Here is a 14933-nt window from a genome sequence, read left to right on the forward strand (position 1 = left end):
TTTCCCCCCCTTTGTGTTGTGTGCCTTCAGGGTTTTTTAAGCATGGGAATGTTCTTTAAACTCTGCCACACTTCCTTTTTGACATGGTACATGAGTTTGAATGCCAAAGTAATTAGCGTAATTATTCGACTTGTCTTTATTGTCATTCGAGAAATCTGTGAAAATAAAATTTCTCTAGCTGCTGAAAGGGAGAGAAGAAATCACCTTTTGAAAGGGGACTTATGGAACGAATATTTATTTTTAAAAATCTCATTAAGTTCTCAATGAATAGAAGAAAAACATGGGTTCTCAAATCACTTTTAGGAGTCCTAGTAGACCACAAACTGAACATGAGTCAACAGTGTGAGGCAGCAGCTAAAAAGGCCAATGAAATTCTAGGCTGCATCAACACGAAGTATGTGTCTAGATCAAGGTTTTGGCCACTTTGGGGGTGTGTATCATGTAAACTGCTTTCGTGTTGTGCGCCAGAATCCGTTTTATTGGCCTGTCTGTTCTGGGCCCATGGACCATTATATTTATTTCTTAAAGTTCAACTGAAACCTTTTACATTTTCTTCCTGTACTTTCTTCAGTAGTGATCCAAGTCTTTGCCAGTTTTCTGCTAATACAGTTGGCCTCCGTATCCATGGATTCTTTATCCACAGATTCAATCATCCACTTTTTGAAAATATTTTAAAAATAAATAAATTCCCAAAGTAAAGCTTGAATTTCCCATTTTACAAAAGGAACACCATCTTACTGTGCCCTTGTATTTCATGGGACTTGAGCATCCACAGATTTTGGTATCCCCAGGTGTCCTGGAAACAAACCCCCAGCAGATACCCAGGACTCATTGTAGTATGGTATCATCTGCATATTCTCAAATTGTTGATGTTCCTTCCTCCATTTTCATACTTCTTCCTTTGAATCTAATCTGTGTACAGTAATTTTTGGCATACAAGTTTAAACCACTACAGTTATACAATTTAGCCTTACCTGACCACCTTGCCAATTGGAACATTCCATTTCTCTGATTCTTCCCTGTACTCTCGTCCTGATACAGTACACTTATGCCTCAGACAATAAATGTTGTGCACACCCATTTCTTTAACCGCAATCCAGTTTTTTACCATCTACACACAAGAATTAATGCAATGGTCCTGTGGTTATTGCAATTCCTGATATCTCTTTCTTAGGACCGGAATGTATACAGTAGTCCCTCGGGTTACGAAATTATTCGTTCCGCCGCTCCGTTCGTAACCCGAGTAATTTCGCAACCCGAAAAGGCTTTCCGTAGCGCTGGAAAGCCGCTAGCCGCGCTTTGCGGTTTGAATTTCGCGCTGAAAAAAAATCGTAACCCGAACAAAAACATCGTATCCCGGAACAGTTTTTTCCAACTTTTTTTCTATCCCGGAAATTTCGTTAACCGATCAATCCTATCCCGGGGCACCACTATATTAAGTATTTCCAATCAGTGGACCATCATTTTGTTTTACATATTTGGTGCAAATTTTAGTTAAAACTAGAGCGATTGAAGATGATGCGATGAAGGGGGGGAAAGCCAGGAGTAAAAGGCATGCTCCTGGCAAGGTTGTGCAATCGCGCTGAAGATTTCAGACATTTCATGTTTATCCAGGACTTAACCCATGAAGATCCAGGAATGCTCCAGCACACAAACCATTCACAGGGAAGTCCCAGGAATTTTGTTGCTGGAACTGAACATTCCTGGATCTTCACTGACTGGTTAAGTCCTGAATAAGCATGACGTCGTCTGAAAATCTTCAGCCAGATTGTGCATCTTTGTCGGGAGTATGCATTTTTCTTCCCCAATTTTTCCCTGTCTGATAATCTTGTAAGTCTCTGTGCTTGGAGCAGCTCCCGCTGTATGCTCATCTTTCCTAGTGATTTATTTCCTCCTAGTGCCCTAGTGCAGCTTCCCCTTCACTTTCTAAAATTGTAGGTTCATTTTCAATGCTTCTTTTTTGAATGATTTCTTCTCTAAACTGCAATCACAGGTTTTATAGGATTGCAACCAAGGTAATTAAAGTGGATCATAGTGCTATAATGTATAGCATGAAGGGCCTGGTAAACAAAGGCAATAAGAATTCCATCCAGTAAGTGGATTGGCGAGAAGATTGTGTCCCTTACACAAAATGGCAAAACAAGGTTTGCTTTTTGGGGGGGAATTTTGTTGTTGTTGTTGTTTTATATTTTGAAATAGACTAGTGGATGGTTGAATCTGTGGATGCAGAATCCAGGATATGGAGACCTATCTTATTTTGTTGGTCCTCTACCAGCCTTGCTTAATTGTTGTGTCGGCTCAAGGCACGGAAGCCCCTGTTTCTGTAGTGAGCCTGATTGTAGAATCGGTTTTTTAAAAAACAAGACTGTGACTCACTGCTGGGCCCAGACAGGTGCTTCTTGTCCTCTGCTGTTATCATGAATCATCACACAATGACTTCACTAGCTATTTAGCAGGCTAACAATAAGATGGATTGCAGGCAAGTAACTTTTCGGTCTTATTTACCAGGCTGGAACATACACAATGGCATGTGTTTACTGACCTTGCATTTGCGTGAGTTATGATTAAAGCAATGTATTTTCACAACAAGAGACCAAAAGAAAAGTTTGTGCTTCATAGTTTTACATCTAAGTCTTGTCAAGTACTCTGTTAAGAATGTATTCATCGAGTAGTTTGAAGCTCGATTGTTTTCTCCACTGTTACATATTATTTAAAACAGCTCGCAGCCAAAAAATAAAAAGCAAATATACAAAAATAAACATCTGTTCACACACAAACTGCCTCAGAATGTGTGGGGCTTATCTATTTGATTGGATGCGCTGTAGTATTCTCATATTCTCTACTCATCAGACATTTGGTGATAATTAAACCTAATTCTCAACTCCAGTCAATGTTTTAAAAGCATTATCCCTCATCCAAATTACACTGGAAAATATCCCCTTCACCCTTCCTATGTGTTTGTCTTGAATCATGTCTTTGTCTGGCTTTTATGGCCAGGAATTTTTATTTCATGTTTTTAGGGACGTGGCTCTGTAAGAAATATGTTCATTCTGGCCATCTTTTTGTACTAAGGCACCACCTGCTGTTTGCAGAATGCATTGCCATGTTTAACCAGTTACACACGTGGCCTTAACAAAAAAAAATTCAAAAGCAGAGTTTATCAAATGTGAACAAACATGGAATAAATAATGGGGCTAGGCAAAATATATAACATGATATCAAAAACACTTTGGATTTAAATGAATCAAAAACATCATGTTTACTGTGTAATAGTAATATGTATCATAATATATCAAATATTAATACACGAACTGCACCCCAGTCATTCCATAGTATTATGTTCTTTATCTATTGAACATAAATATAAAATAGTATAGCACATATGAAATAGTACTAATGTAACATAATAAATGTAACACTATTAACTGTAAATCACTAATAATCCTTCCTAGAAATGGGGATGGGGCCCAGGTTTTGTCCCCATAATGTCCCGCTAGCCACCATCAACATGTTAGAAGCAGCTCAAGTGATATAATCCCCACCTCTGGCTACCATTTTGGCATTTCCCGTTTCCCCCTATTTTAAGTGACTTTGGGTGAAGGAGATCTAAACTGCTGCCTTTGCTATGGCTGTACCTTTACTTTCAGTGTTGTTTCTAGATGATTTTATACTGTTTTACATTAGCATTCTTTTAATCAGACAGTTTAGTCTGATTAAAAGAAATAAAAATATTAAATCATCTTTTTTAATGTTACTTTCTTTTTAAGAGAAAACTGGGGGATTTTCAGGTCCTCATCCGGAAACAGCCAGACAATGAATTATATATGAGGGGTATCCAAAAGTTTTAAATTATCATAAAGAGGTTATAGAGATATTTACATGAAACTTTTGTGCATAATCAGTGTCATTGCCAGGCATACCTGTGCAAAATCAAATCTTTGTCTAAAGTAGTTTTCTTTCCACAGGCTGTAGAAGACATCACCTGCATGTTGACAACAACGTCGTGGCATGATCAGCAAAGGCATCCGTCTCCTGGTAGACAATGCACCCATCCTTACGGCCCAGCATCCATTGTCCACCGCCCACCGGTTAGGCTATGAACTTTTGCCGCATCCACCTTATTCGCCTGATCTTGCGCCACGCAACTTCCTCCTCTTTCCCGAGAGGAGAAACCCTTTGTGGCGGCGATTTGACGACAGAGAAGATGTCATTTTCGAAGTGGAACGTGGGTTTTTTGAGCAAAGCGGCACGACTCCTCCAAAGAGGGCTTGAAATAGGCGAAGAAAACGCTGGCAAAATGTGTGACTCTGCAGGGTTGACTACATGGAGAAGAACTAACTTTGACCACTGCAGTGGACTATTGTATGTTTTTTATTTCATGTGACAATTAATACTTTTGGATACCCCCTCGTATAAATAAACAACATCACCACAAATCCGTTTATTTTTTAATGTAGAGTCGGGGTTTGTATTCATCTGGGTGCTTTGAGGGCTGCAAAGTACAGTTCAAGACTCCCATGAAGCCCATGGGTGGCACAATTAGGGTTGCCATAACCCGGTTTGCAACGGGTTTTTCCCAGTTTTGCCTGCACCTGCCCGGTCACGGCACGGGTGCAGCCAAAAACCGGGAAAACGCCGGTTGCAGCAGGGTTGCTGGGCAACCCTGGGGCCTCGCTGCCCTCCTCCTCCTCCCCCGCGCATGGTCGTGCGGAGGAAAAGAGGGCAGCGAGGCCTGGGGCGCAGGAGGCTGCAGGCGGCGGCGCCTCTTGGGTGCAGCCGCGCCAACCTCCCCGCCTCCCTGCCGCCTCCCTCCCTCCTTCCTGGCCTCGCGGGGGCCAGAACGAGGAGGAGGCCGCGGCGATCGCCGCAGGCCTGCTCCCCCTCCTTCCTGGTCCCAGCCAGGGCCAGGAACGAGGGAGGCCGCGGCGATCCCCGCCGGCCTCCTCCCCTCCTTCCTGGTCCCAGCGGGGCCAAGAGGAGGACAGGCTGCGGTGATCGCCGCAGCCTTCCCCCCTCCTTCCTGGTCCCAGCCGGGGCCAAGAAGAGGACAGGCCGCGGCGATCGTCGCCGGCCTCCTCCCCTCCTTCCTGGTCCCAGGGGGGCCAGGAACAGGGGGGGAGGCCGCGGGTGATCGGCGATCGCCGCAGGCCTCCTCCCCTCCTTCCTGGTCCCAGCCGGGGCCAAGAAGGAGGACAGGCCGCGGCGATCGTCGCAGGCCTCCTCCCCTCCTTCCTGGTCCCAGCGGGGGCCAGGAACGAGGAGAGGCCCCGATCCTGGCCTCCGATCGCGGTGAGGCCCGGGGCCCAGGCGGGGAAGGAAAGCCTCCTTAAGTGGAGGCTTTCCCTCGCCGCTTGGCCTCCGCTCCCTGCCACGATCGCCAGGGAAAATGTAGGACAGAATTTTCAAATGTAGGACACATTTTGTGTGTCTGTCCTACATTTGAAAATTTTGTCCTACATTTTTCCCGGTTTTGAGGTCCGGCGCTATGGCAACCCTAGTGGCACTTGGAACAAGAATGCATCAGTTGTTTGTAGTATTATCCCCTATATGAGTTCATGGCAAAAGTGAGAATCAAATTAGGGACTCCCCAATTTGTACCACAGTCTCTTCCACACAGCTCCAAGCATCCTAAACATGTTCCTACAAAGGTGGGTCCCATCAAGATCAGGGGGACATGATCTTGCATCAAATATATGTAAGAATATGGCCACTGAGGAGAAGCAGGGATAGCTACTCTATCGTCAGCCAACTATATCCACAAATTCTTTATCTACAGATTCAATCATCCATGGCTTAAATATATGTGTGTATGTGTATATATTCCAAAAAGCAAATCCTGATTTTGCCAGTTTATATAAGGGACACAATTTTACTATGCCTGTGTATTTAATGGGACTTTAGCATCCATGTATTTTGGTATTCATAGAGTCCTCGAACCAAACCTCAACAGAAACCAAAGGCCCACTGTATTTTGACATCAACAGAGGTTGAAAATACTGTACCATGTTGCAAATGATGATATTATCTGTAATATTTGGAGGTTAATAGATAGAGCAATACCATTTTCACAAACTAATGTCCCATATGGTAACACTGTTACTTTTCTGTGTGCAATAATATTACTTGTGACTTATCAAAGATTGTTTTGGAAAGGTCTGTGGGAAGCAGGTTGTCCATGCTGTAACAACTAATGAAAAATGTGCTGCTTGGGGGGGGGGGGGGGAACATTACTTTTAAAATAATGTTCCACACTTTGGACTTAAGAACATGACCAACATGGTAGAAACGAAGTCACATATTTTGGAATTGCCCTGCTACTGTCATAGATCTTACAGCAAGTCACTGAGACTTTTCAGTATTAAAAGATGCAGGATTTTTGTGACAACTCCCCCTTTATATAACCTACTCTAGCCTTTCCCACTGAAGACATAGCTAAAAATGTTACTCCCTGTGTACTTCCATTTTCTCCATAAACAGCCCAATCCAAAAGTCATTTACTCGGACATTATGTCCCATTATGTGGGTGTGTATGAACTGCAGCCTTAAGTGAATTATTTTTATTCCTTTTCTTATGACCCCTCATTCGGATTTTACTGCTACTTTACTGTATGATGCACAGCAACTGGTATATACATTACATTTGAGCCAACATGGTGTAGTGGTTTGAGGACTATGATTATAAAGACTAGGATCTGAATCCCAACTCAGCAACTGATACCTGCTAGGTGACCTTGGGCAAGTCATGCAGCCTAGAAGCAAGGCAATAGTAAACCCCCTCTGAATAAATCTTGCCAAGAAAACCCTACAATAGGAGTGCTATAAGTTACAGTAAATCTGCAGGTAGCTACAAGGCATTGAAGAGCAGTACTACTGCATGGCATGAGAAGGCAGGGTAGAATTGCCTTTTTTTCCTTAGGAAAAGACTCTTTTGCCTTTAATAGCTCTACAATAAGCATCTGATCAGTTTACCAGTGCTTACAAATCTTGCATAGTTAAGCTACAATCAAGTTGGGCCACTATGGTATTATAAAAATAGTTCTGCAAGCAGTTGCACTTTCACATAAATGAATCTCTAGTGCATCCAAGTGCTCCACAAGCACACATCTTTGACTTGGTTTATTTTTCTTATGGCCCTTTAAGTCATTTCTGACTTATGGCAACCCTAAGGTGAACATATCATTGGATTTTCTTGGCAAGATTTGTTCAAAGGAGATTTGCCATTGCCTTCCCCTGAGGCTGAGAGTGTGTGACCTGCCCAAGATCATCCAGTGCATTTCATGGTTGAGCTGGGAATCAAACCCTGGTCTCTGGAGTCATAGTCCAAGACGTAAACCACTATGTCAGGCTGGCGGGCACTATTCAACAGTTGCACACTGGGTAAGACTCAAGTCTTGGAATTTGTTGCTCAGTTTGTTGCATAACTGTGGGTTGCAGTAGAACACCTTATATTTATGCTACACTAAAAGTGTATACACCTTTGGCCTTCATCCTACTCTTTACAGCTCCCAGCATGATAAACATCTGTTGCTTTATTATTCCTGATGTATAGGACCAATGGGGGGGGGGGGGGGTACAAATTACTGGGGTCTTCTGGTCCGAAAGGGGCCAGGCTTCAACTGTGTCACATAGGTCTTGGACCTAAATCTTGTATTTTTTGATCAAGTGGGAGCAGGAAGAACAGGTGCCAGCTGCATTCACAACAGAATCCCCACTCAGTCATGGAAACCCACTGGGTGATCTTTGGCAAATCACATTCTCTCATCCTCAGAGAAAAGCAAAAACAAACTCCCTTTGAAAAAATCTTGCCAAGAAATTCCCATGATAGAGTTGGTATAGGGTCACCATAAGTTGAAAACAACTTGAAGACACAAAACTATATATTATCATATATTATTTTCCATCTCACACACACTTCACTGAGCTAAGCAGATACATTTGGCTGCAACAAAATGAGCAGAAGAATCAAACCACAGAATTAAAGCTGAAAGGGACTAGAAGGGACATCTAGTCAACCCTCTGTCATGCAAGAATATATAATTACAGCACTCCTAAAAGATACCCATCCAAACTCTGCTTAAAAAACCCCTAGGTTGGAAAGTCCACCACCTTCAAAGGCAGTTTATTATTACCCTGCTGAATAGCTCTTACAGGTTTTTTTTAATAAAATTCTTCCCAATAAATTGTTTCTAGTTCATAAATTTCTGAAGTTTAATTCTAAGTAGCCTCCTGCAGAAGACCTTAAAAGTACATATAGGCCAAAATATGTTGTCCTTCTCTAAATAAACCACCATCTTTTGGGCATCTTGAGACTTGCTTCTTCTGTGGATTCCACTGAATGCTCCCCAGCTTTTGCTTCTCTTGTAACAAAATAAATACAACTGTGCATGTCTTGTACTGTATTTTCTCTTCTACCCACAAGGGATTTTTGTATACATAGACTATAAACAAGTACTCACCCATTTTAAGATTGCACATTAAACAAGTTATTTTTGCTTGGCTCCTATTTCTACTGTTATATACAGGCTCTTTCTGTATGGAAGTAGTGTGTGTGTGTGTGTGTGTGTGTGTGTGTGTGTACAGTATATATCAGCTAAGGAAATGGATTTGCTCCTGGGCTTTACTTCTTTTAATAAAAAAATTGCTAACAGTGGCAGAAATAATGATAGATTCCTAATCGGCCCAAAAGAAGAGCAGTTCAACACGTTTAAGTAAATCTTGTATTCAAAACTAATAGTATGCACATGTGAAATGAAATACCTATGTCAGATAAACCTGTCATAAGTGAACAAAAACATCTTATATTTTCTAGAGCGCACTTGAATGCTTATTCTAAAATACCTCCAGGGATTTTTTTTTCTTTTTTCTTTCATTAACTTCCACTTTTATTATGATTTCCATTTTGGTGGCCAGACTTATAGATCTATGTTACTTTAGCATGCTGGAGGTAGCTTATGGGACAAATTAATCTGCTTTCCCCCTTTCTCTTTGTTTTGCTGTGCACACATGCTCTGCAAGAGATTGTGGAAGGAGCTACTGTCTACCTGGCTTGTTTCAGGAACACACAGCTACAGTGGGATTGGCTAGAGTAGAATCCCATTCTTTTCCAGCTGAAGTTTTTATTGCATTGTTTACTGTAGACACAGTGCCACAACTTGACAGCAAAATCTGTGTTTTTCATGTGCTCTTTCATAATCCTCCCAATGCTTGTACTGATTTAAAAAACAAACTTCTAGCTGGAGAGATGACCAGAAAAAGGCAAAGGGCTGGGTGGTCACAAAAACTTTCAGCTAGATGGGGAACAAGGAGAAAAAGGGGAGATGTGGATGAATATAAAAAGATTGTAAAAGGGAGTTTTGTTGGAGGCCTTGTTAACTGAGGTACTACTGTATATCTGCTACTTGATTCTGTAGCTATTTGGTAATTTTTTGAGGGAAATCTACCTACTGATCATTTTCCATAAACAGAAAAGAAAAGCAATATTAACAATACAATTTTGTGAGTGTTTACTCCAAGGTTAGTCTCCAAGCACTCAATGGGCTTACTCCCAAGTACCTTTGTAGAGGTTTATACCTTGAATGTGTGCAGAGGGTTGCCATACAAGTTTTTTGCAAGGTGGGAGCTTTTTATATACAGAGTGATTTCAGAAAGGGAATCTCTGGTGGGAATTTTGATCTGGTACAGAGATGTAAAAAGTTGTTCCATCAGCACATATAACTAGTTTTGAGAACAAAGTTTACAATCTTTTCACACAATAATCCACTCCTAGTTACCCCAAGCTTTCCTTGTTTACAATTTAGGGTGAATATGAGGAATATCATGTTGTTACTGCTATTGGTAAACAAGTGGAAGTCATCAGTTCTAGCATTATCTACAACAAATCACCCATAGGCATTCTAGCATATCTAAAACTACCCATGGCCATGCTAGATGCAAGAGACTGAGGATGTATCCACACTGCAGAAATAAAAGTTTGACACCACTTTAACTGCCATGACTCTGTCTCCAGAATTCTGGGTTATGTAGTTTTGTGAGACACCAGAGCTCTCTGACAGTCCAGGCTGAACACTTCGCCAGCCTATGCATCCCAGGTGTCAAACTGCTTTATTTTTAGTCTAAAAAGTAACTCTTCCAAGCTCTGTTTCTATTCATCCCTGTCCTAATCTACTTCTACTCTCCCCAAACTATACTAGTAATAAAATGGAAAATGGAAATAGCAGTATAAATACATTGTGACAAGAAAACTATCCTCACCTGCAACAGTGCTGCCCTTTTACAAATGCTATGTGGAGACTAGATACTGCATTACAGGTGCAGCCTACAAAATAGTACAAACACTGTGATACTTATAAAATCCTAGTTTTTGGCCCATCATCTGGAAAGCGCTGACAAGAAGCTGAGCAACAACCTTCTGGTGTTTCTCTGAAATTTAGATCAAAGCTGGATGAAAGATAAAGAACTGAAATGGAGAAAGCCTTGGACAAATGTACTCCCTCTTCCAGCATCTAACAAGAAACAGTTCAGTCCTTGAATTTGGAAAGATAAGCTTTAATAATCAAGCTGTACCTAAACATAATTGAAAGAAAACTCTGTAGTGCTTAATACACACAAGACACTGCAGCTGTTGAAATTAAATGTTCTAAGTAATGAAACATTAAATGGAACTGATTGATCTGCAACCAAACCTTGACAAATGACAGATGAAGACTTTGTACCCCTGTGCTTTTGTTACCTCCAGTTCTTTTACTAGAAACCAGATCTGGGCCCAGACTTCTTGCATTTCTTTTCTAACTCAAGGTACATAGTGCCCGGAGCCAACTTAATTATTTTGGTAAGTAAGATCCAAAACAAGTTTGTGACCACTTTAACTGCCCTAGCTCAATACTAGGGAATTCTAGAAACTGTGATTTTGTGAGATATTTAGCCTTCTCTGTCAGAGAGCTCTGGTCCCCAGGATTCCCTAGCACTGAGCCAGGGCAGTTAAATCATTCTCTAACTGGATTATTTCTGCAGTATGTTTTGAACCTAAGGCAGGCGTTCACACACATTCCTCTATGTGGCTGTAAAAATACATCAATAATAATATACATTGCTAACAATTTGATGTATTTTTGTAACAAATCCAAATCTGCTTTCTGAGGTATGCACAGGTAAGTATGGAAATACTTTACATACTTTACAAATCTGAAGCATGAAAGTGCAGATAATCATGGTGACTGTGGATATAAATAGTGATGCTAATGACTTAGGACAAGAGGCTGCTGTTAGAACAGAATATGGAGAAACAAAGTGGTTCCCACTTGGGGTCAGGCAAGACTGCATTCTGTCACAAATACAAATACTAAGGAAGGTCAAAGAAGAAGGTGCAAAAGCGGAAAGAAAACAAAAAATAATGACCATGGAGAATCTACATAAATTCAATCTAGACAATGAGGAAATTGAAATAGCTAATTTCTCGTACCTTGAATCAGACATTGATCGAAACAAAGTGCAATCAAGAAATCAGAAGATGACAAGGAATGGAAAGAGCAGCTATGAAAGAAATAGACAAGATCCTAAAAAGTAAAGATATACAACTGAACACTAAAGTTAGAATCTTTCAAGCCATTGCATTCCCTATTACTATGTACAGATGTGAGAGATGGACAGCGAAGAAAGATGATAGAAAGAAAATCAACTCATTTCAGATACAATGTTGGAGAAGAGTGCTGAGGACACCATGGGCAGCCAAAAAGACAAAAAAGTGGGTCCTTGAACAGATCAGACCTGAACTTCCCCTGGAAGCCAAGATGATCAAACTGAAGCCATCATACTTTGATATACTTTGACATACATAAGCCACATTGTGAGAAAGCATAACTTGTTAGAAAAGGCAATATTTCTAGAAAAGGTAGAAGAAAGAGAGGAAGACTGCATGCCAGATGGACAGACTCAATCAGGAAGGTCATGTACCTAAATTTACATAAGCAGAGCAAGAAAGGACAGGGGATCTTGGAGATGGGTCACTATGAGTCAGTGTTGATTCAAGGGCAGTTCACAACAACAAAAATAGTGACTAACAGGTTTGTTGCTGTTGTGTGCCTTCAAGTCATTTCTGAGTTATGGAGACCCTAAGGCAAACCTATTCTGGGGTTTTATTGGCAAGATTTGTTCAAAGAAGTTTTGCCACTGCCTTCCCCTGAGGCTGAGAGCATGTGATTTGCCCAAGGCTGCCCAGTGGGTTTCATGGCCGAGCGGGTAACTGAACCTGGGTCAACAAAGACACAGTCCAACACTCAAACTATTACACCACACTGGCTCTCACTCAGGCAGTTTTAAATCCATGGATAAAGGCAGGTGAATTTAAATCCATGGATAAAGGCAGGTGAACTGACAGGTGTATTCACTGGAGAAACAGAAGAAAAATTAATCTGCCTTTATCTATGAATTTAAGACTGCCTCCTTATACAGTATAATAGTTGATAAGCTATAGGAACAAGGTTTCTCTGAGTGCTTTGTAGCTGATTTGATAGGGGCACTTATTTCAATTATTTCATTGTTCCTTATTTTTAAATACAGCTAAAGTGTAACTGCCTTCCCACCCACTCTGTATTTGTCTTGGCTGATGCACAATATCTTCAGCAGTATTGTTTCCCTAACCTATGACTTTCTAACTAGTATGTTAGTCTTTGAAATCAGGGCCAGGTTTACTGCTGAGCAAATGCGTTTATTAGAAAAACTTCCTGATCTACACTTCAGAAGTGGGAGCGGGAAATAGTTATGGATGTTGAAATTTAAGATCGGGGATAAAAGTGAAGACAATGACATGTGGCACATAATTTGTTCATTTTCTGGGAAATGCCAAAGACTGTCCATCAGGGTCTGCCGATCAAAGTTGGGAGAGGCATTTGCATATTCGGAGAAAGAATTATTTTCTCGGGGTCTCCCAAAATAAAGATACTTCTTGGGCTACACAAAGACCATGCTAGGCCAATCAAAGCAGATCACAGAGTTTAGTGAACCACAGAAGGCCATGTCAGGATGGGACTCCAACAAGGTACATAAATTTGAAGGTTGAGAACAAGGAGCAAACCATGGTTTCTTCCATAGAAAAAGGGACATGAACAGAAGAGTCCATGAATGTTTTCACTCACTCATTCCTATTAGTAACAGAATGCGTAAGCCTGTAAAAAGTAGACCAAAACTCCAACACCTTCCATTTTTCCAAAGAAGGTCATATTAAATCATTCATTGTGTCCAATGTAAAAGCTACATTGGCTCTTTGGCTGCATCTATACTGCAGAAGTAATACAGTTTGACAACACTTTAACTGGCTCAATGCTCAAAGTAATGGAATATTGGGATTTGGAGTTTTGTGAAATATTTAACCTTCTCTGTCAGAGAACTTCAGTGCCACAACAGACTACATATCCCAGAATCCATAGGATGAAGACATGACAAAGTGGTGTCAAACTTCATTCATTATGCAATGTTGCAGCAGCCTCTGATACAGTCACTAACGGCAGGCAGAATTCAAACAACTATCTCAGTGCATTAAAATATTCTCCAATAAATCTGGAGGGCACAAAGTTGGAGAAAGCTGTTTCTTCCAGAGGAATTGCAGGGCTTGGTGTCATGGAGCATATGATCTTCTTTCAAATTTCCGATTCTTTCAATATATATATATTTTAAATGGTGTGTCGGGGTGCTTTGATTGTGAGTTCCTACATGGAAGGGGGTTGGACTGGATGGCCCTTAGGATCTCTTCCAACTCTATGAGTCTATAGGCCCATACAGACAGGCCAAAATAAAGCTGCTTTGGGTCACTTTGGAGGCATAGGGCATGGTCATACTGAGGAGGGAGCTGACTGGTTTTCTGCTGCTCCAGAGACTAGAACACAGAGCAATGGATGCAAGCTGCAGGAAAAGAGATTCCACCTCAACATTAGAAGGAGCTTCCAGACAGTAAGGGCTGTCTGACAGTGGAACACTCTCCCTCTGAGTGCAGTGGAGTCTCCTTCTTTGGAGGTCTTTAAACAGAGGCTGGATGGCCATCTGTGGGGGATGCCTTGACTGAGAGTTCCTGCATGGCAGGGGTTTGGACTGGATGGCCCTTGTGGTATCTTCCAACTCTATGATTCTTTATGATTCTATGTTACAGGGAAGTTAAGAGGTACCTGTGGTGGCTGTAGCAGGAAAAAGGGGGAAATGGCAGCCGCAATTACGCATCTCTCTCTAAATTGCTTGACTATAAAGCTAGGCCACATCTTTTAAAGGACATTTCATGCAAAGTTGTTCACTGTATCCAATGCAACTTTGGGCAAGTCACATTCTGTCAGCACTGGAGAGCCCCCTCTGAAGAAGCCTGCCAAGAAATCCGAATCCCATGCAGAAACTAAATTTAAACTGAAAACAACCTGCGTTTGCGGGATGTTTTTCAGACAACGTTTGGGTTTAACCCGAAGAAGAAGTTGAAAAAAACTCACATTTGCGGGATGTTTTTCAGACAATGTTTGCATGAAAGAGAAATAACCCAAACGCGAAGTCCTCAAAACCAGCTCCTTTTTACTTTCGCTAAATTCCAAAAAGTACAAAGGAGCTTTCTGTTTGGATCATTTTCGTGTTATTTCTCTTTTACGTAAACACATCTGGCAAACAACACCCAGATTTTAAAATCCCATTTCTGCACACCCTCTGTGTGATGCCTTAGGGTTGCCATGAGTCAAAAATGATTTTGAGGCACACAACAACAACAACAAAATCTAATGTAAAAGGGACACTGCTATTGCAGCCACACTGTGGGAATAATCTGGTCTGACACCATTTTAACTGCCATGGCCCAGTGTTATGGGACTGGGAATCATAGTTCGTTGTGGCACCAGAGAAAAGCCATTTCTGATTTAATGTATCCGCACTGCAGAAACAGTCCAGTCTGAGACCACTTTAACTGCCCTGGC

General features: G+C 41.4%; 1 protein-coding gene across 2 annotated transcripts in view; it reads right to left on the bottom strand.

Annotated features, from left to right (window-relative positions):
• CCDC170 (coiled-coil domain containing 170) overlaps positions 1–14933 on the bottom strand; it is an 84283-nt gene that overhangs the window by 68696 nt on the left and 654 nt on the right. The gene's annotated exons all lie outside the window — the stretch shown is intronic.

Source organism: Sceloporus undulatus, chromosome 1 (genome assembly GCF_019175285.1).
Source record: "Sceloporus undulatus isolate JIND9_A2432 ecotype Alabama chromosome 1, SceUnd_v1.1, whole genome shotgun sequence".
Taxonomy (NCBI): Eukaryota; Metazoa; Chordata; class Lepidosauria; order Squamata; family Phrynosomatidae; genus Sceloporus; species Sceloporus undulatus.